This window comes from Rhincodon typus, chromosome 12 (genome assembly GCF_021869965.1).
Source record: "Rhincodon typus isolate 14 chromosome 12, sRhiTyp1.1, whole genome shotgun sequence".
NCBI lineage: Eukaryota > Metazoa > Chordata > Chondrichthyes > Orectolobiformes > Rhincodontidae > Rhincodon > Rhincodon typus.
Window position 1 is genome coordinate 15278267 of NC_063343.1, and position 5488 is coordinate 15283754.

A 5488-nucleotide genomic window follows, 5' to 3' on the forward strand; every position below is an offset into this window, starting at 1 on the left:
CGCGGACCCCGCTCTCCCTGCCTGGCACGCGGACCCCGCTCTCCCTGTTTCACACGCTGACCCCGCTCTCCCTGTTTCATACATTGTTAAATTCAAAAGCTGGGTCAGTGTGTGAAACTTGGAGGGCGGGGTCATAGTGCAAAACATGGAGAGCAGGGTCAGCAGACACTGACCCTGCCCCTGTGCCTCGCACAGCAGCCCCACCCCCGCACCTTGCGCAGTGACCCCACACCCCACCATGGTTTCAATCATTGATCTTGTTGTCTATGTTTCACATACTGACCCTGCTTTTGTGATCCACAGAATGACCCTGCTCACCAAGTTGCTCACCATATTACTCATTCTCACCCAACAGCTCATGTTTTGCACGCTTAATCCACTCTTGTGTTTCACCCACAAATGCCGCTCTCCTGTCTCATGTGCTGACCCCGCTGTGTATTTCACATTGTGAACCACTCTCCATGTTTCATGCGTTGACCCCACTGTCCATGTTACACACACTGACACCGTTTTCATATTTCACACACTGACCCCATTCAGTGTTTCACACCCTTTGAAGTTTAACACACCGTCCCCGCTCACATGTTGCATACACTGACCCCACTCTCATGTTTCATGCTGACCCCGTTCTCCGGGCTTCATATGCTGACCCAACTTTCCACTTTTCCATATACTGTGTTTCACGCGCAGACCTGCTTACCGTGTTTCACATGCTGACCGTGCTCTCCTGTTGCTGATACTAGCTCCGCTTTCCGTGTTTCACACGCTGACCTTGCTCTCTGTGGCTCGCAGGGTGGCCCCACTCTCTGCGGCTTGCATGCTTTATAAAGTGAAGGTTGTTCCCCCTCTGATAACTAAAACCAAAATACCCGGAGGGGTGTGCCTTGCCCTGTAATCTGTTAAAAGAGTCCCAATCCGTTATAAAGGAGTAATTAAATAAAAATGAATACCTGACACTTTCTATAGTCAACAAGTAAAAATTTATTTATCTAACTTTTAACAGTGAACAAACTAACTAAACAATTAACAAATCAAGTAAACCCCTCCTAACTACTGACCATTTCCTGCTTACATCCTGCTCCTCTGATGCAGCTTGGCCTGCTGTGTTCATCCAGCTCTAGATCTTGTTATCTAACATTATAATGGTATGAGGTTGTAGACGTGCTTGCCAAGTCGATTGGGTTTGGTTGCAAACCTTTTGTCACCCTGCTAGGTAACATCGTCAGTTAGCCTCTGGTGAAGCGTCGGTGTTTGTCCTGCTTATCATTTATATGCCTCGGTTTCCTGGTGTGAATGGTATTGCTTCCGGCTTTAATTTTCAGTGGTTTGTACACGGTGTCTAATTCAATGTGTTTGTTGATGGAGTTCTGGTTGGAATACCAGGCATCCAGGAATTCCCTGGTGCATCTCTGTTTGGCTTGTGCGATTATCAATGTGCTGTCTCTGTCGAATTCATGTCCCACGTTGTCTGCGTGTAGTGAGACAAGTGAGAGTTGATCGTGTCTCTTAGTGGCTAGTCTCTTTCTGACCCCCATCTCGGTGTTTCGCGCGGTGACCCCGCTCTCAGTGTTTTGCATGCTGAGCCCGCTCTCTGCGCCTTTCCCGCACTGAGCCCTCTGTCTGCACATTTCCCGCACTGAGCCTGCTGTCTGTGCATTTCCCACGCTAAGCCTGCTCCCTGCACGTTTCCTGCGCTGAGCCCACTCTTTTTTTCCATACGCTGTTAAAAACTCGAAAGCTGGGTCAGTGTGTGAAACCCGAAGAATGGGGTCAGCGCATGAAACCTCGTGAGCGGGGACAGTGTACAAAACATGGAGAACATATTTCACGCACTAACCCCTCTTTCAGTGTTTCATACACTGAGCCCGCTCTCCCTGTTACATGCGCTGACCCCGCTGTCCCTGTTTCATACACTGATCCCACTCTCCCTTTTTCCATTTTCAGGGGAGGTGATGGCCTAATGGTATTATCACTGGACTCTTAATCCGGAGACCCAGTTAATGTTCTTGGGACCGGGGTTCAAATCCTACCACGGCAAATTTGAATTCAATTTAAAGAAATGGAATTAAGAATCTAATGATAACCATGAATCCATTGTTGATTGTCAGGAAAAACCCATCTGGTTCACTATGACTTTTAGGGAAGGAAACTGCTATCCTAACTTGGTCTGGCCTACATGTGACACCAGACCCATGTGATTGACTCTTAACTATCCTCTCGGCAATAAAGGCTGGCTTAGCCAGTGATGCTGTTATCCCATGAATGAATAAAGCGCGCTGACCCCGCTCTCCGTGTTTTGCAGACTGTTCCCGCTCTGGGTGTTCTGCGCGCTGAGCCCGCTCTGGGTGTTCTGCGCGCTGAGCCCGCTCTGGGTGTTCTGCGTGCTGAGCCCGCTCTAGATGTTCTGCGCGCTGAGCCCTCACTGGGTGTTCTGCGCACTAAGCCCCATCTGTGTTTTTCTTGTGCTGAGTCACCTCTGTTTTGCGTGCTCTGAGCCCGCTCCAGGTTTGTCGCGCGCTGAGCCCACTCTTGGTTTGTCGCACACTGAGCCTGCTCACCATTTTTCACTTGCTGTTAAATCCAGAAAGCTGATTAATGTGTGAAAACTGCAGAGTGGGGTCAGTGCGTGAAACTTGGCAAGCGGCGACGCAATGCAAATCATGCAGAGCAGTGTCATCAGAATCAGTTACTCGCACTGACCCCGTCCTCCATGTTTTGCATACTGACTCCACTGTCCGTGTTTTGCGCACTGACCCCCCTCTCTGTTTCGCGCACTGACCCCACTGTCTGTTTCATGCACTGACCCTGCTCTCTGTTTCGTGCCCTGCCCCCGCTCTCTGTGTTTCGTGCTCTGACCCCGGTCTCCATGTTTCAAGCTCCGACACCGCTCTCCGTGTTTCCAGAGCTGGCCCCGCTCCCCGTGTTTTCAGGGGCTGATCCCACTCTCCATGTTTCACACACTCTTGAAATTCAAAAACTGGGTTAGCCCATGAAACCTGGTGAGCAGGGACATCGTGCAAAACAGAGGTGTCTCATGCACTGGTCCTACTCTCTGTGTTGATGCACAGATCCTTCTGTCCCTTTTCCGGGACTGACACCCGCCCCCCCCCCTTCCTGTTTCACACGCTGACCCCGCTCCGTGTGTTTTGTGCCCTGACCCCGCCTTTGAGTTTTGCACCCTGACCCCACTCTCCCTTTTACATGTGCTAATCTGTCTCTCCATGTTTCACTTACTGTTAAACCTGAAAGCTGGGTCAGTGTGTAAAACTTGGAGAGTGTAGTCAACATGTTACTCACACTGACGTGCTCTCTATCTTACACGCAATGAACTCATTCCCCATCTTTCAAGCACTCAACACACTCTGTTACTCACACTGATACCGCTTTCATGGTTCACACACTGACTACGCACTCAGTGTTTCATGCTTTCTCCCCACTCTCCATGTTTCATGTGCTAACCCTGCCCACCATGTTCCGCAAGGAAGGGTCACCGAACCCGAAATGTTAACTCTGATTTTTTTCTTCACAGATGCTGCCAGACCTCCTGAGCTTTTCCAGCAACTTTGTTTTTGACCTTGCTGTTGTGTTGCATACGCTGACCTCACTCTCCATTTTTTGTATTCTGACCCTGCTCACCATGTTTCACACACTGATTCTGCTTTTGTGTTCCACACACTGACCCTGCTCCCGACATTTCATGCGCTGTGCCTGCTTCCAGCGTTTCACATGCTGTCCCCAATCTCACTGTTTCACACATTGAACCCATTCTGCGTTACACATACTCATCCCGCTGTTGTGATTCACACACTGACCATGCACTCCATGTTTCATGCTGTCACTCTGCTCTCTGTGTTAGATGCACTGACCCTGCTCTCCATGTTTCACAACCTGGCCCTGCTGTCAATATGTTGCACACTGACTGCACTCTGTGTTTCATACATTGACTCTGCTGTCCATGTTTCACAGAATGATGCCACTCTTGCTGTTTCACACATTGATCCTGCTGACATGATTCACACACTGACCACACACCCTGTGTTTCACACGCTTGCTCTGCTCTCCATGTTTCATGTGCCGAACCCGCTCACCGTGTTTCACACATTGACCCTGGTTTTGTGTACAACACAATAACCCTGCTCTTGTGTTTCACACACTGAATTCGCTCTCTGTGCTTCATACACTTACCCTTCAATCTCTGCATTTGACACACTGAGCCTGCTATTGTGTTTTATGCCCTGACCCCACCCTGTGTGTTTCACACATGTACCTCATACTCTGTGTCCCACGCGCTGACCCCACCCTGCCTCTTTCACTCGCTGTACCTGCTTTTGTGTCCCAGAGTCAGCTCTCCGTTCTGCTCACGTTGACCCTTGTCTCCATGTTTCACGATTTAACTCCTCTCTCCATTTGTTGCACACTGCTTTCATGTTCAATGCAATGACCCAGCTCCTGTGTTTCACACACTGACTCCGCTCACCATGTTTCACACACAGACCCTGCCCTCTGTGTGTTGCACACTTATCTCGTACTATTTCACACACTGACCTCGCACTCTCTTTGACACACTGACCTTGCTGTCATGGTTCACACACTGACCATGCACTCTGTTTCATTGCATTCACCCCAGTCTCCGTGTTTTACACGTGGACTCAACTGTTGTGTTTCATACTTTGACCCTGCTGTTATGGATCACGCAGTGACACTGCAGTTGTAGTTCACATCCTGAACACGCACTTTCTAACTGACATTGCATCCACTCTCCACGCTTCACACACTGACCCGGCTCTCCATTTTTTACATACTGTCCCTGTTATTGTGGTTCACACACTGACCCCGCTCTGGTGTTTTATGCACTGATCCCGTTTTTGGTGTTTCAAACTCTGACCCCAACCTCTGTGTTGACACACTGACCCTACCTTCTGCTTTCACACACCGACACCACAGTAAGTTTCACACACTGACCCCCCTCCTTCCCCACCATTCCACCTTTCACATGCTGACCCCACTCTCATGTTTCACACAATGACCACTCACCATGTTTCGCACACTGATCCAGCTTGCACGCTCTATACAATGATTTTGTTCTTGTCTTTCACACGCGAGCTTGCTCTCCACTTTTTCATATTCTGACTCTGTTGACCTTGTCCTGCAGACTGATTCTGCTTTTCCGTTTCATGCACTGACCCTGCTCTCTGAGTTACTCACACTGAACCAACTCTCCATGTTTGACACTCTGATCCTCCTCTCTGAGTTGCACGCAGTTCCCACTCTCCGTGTTTCGTGCACTATGCCCACCCTCTGCGTTTCATGTGCTGTGCCTGCCCTTCGCATTTTGCATGCCACGTCCTGTCCCCTCCCCCTTTCGCATGCCATGTCCCACCCCTCCCCCTTACCCTCACACCCATTCCCCCCCTTTCATGCCCCCGCCCCTCCACCTTTCGTGCCCCCCACCTCTGCCTCTTCTTGCACCACTCCGCCCTGCCGCACC

The 5488-nt window shown here is 50.0% G+C and overlaps 1 protein-coding gene across 3 annotated transcripts in view; it reads left to right on the top strand.

The window, feature by feature from the left end:
• The window catches only part of uimc1 (ubiquitin interaction motif containing 1), a 92769-nt gene that overhangs the window by 40919 nt on the left and 46362 nt on the right, over window positions 1-5488 (top strand). The window lies entirely within an intron of this gene.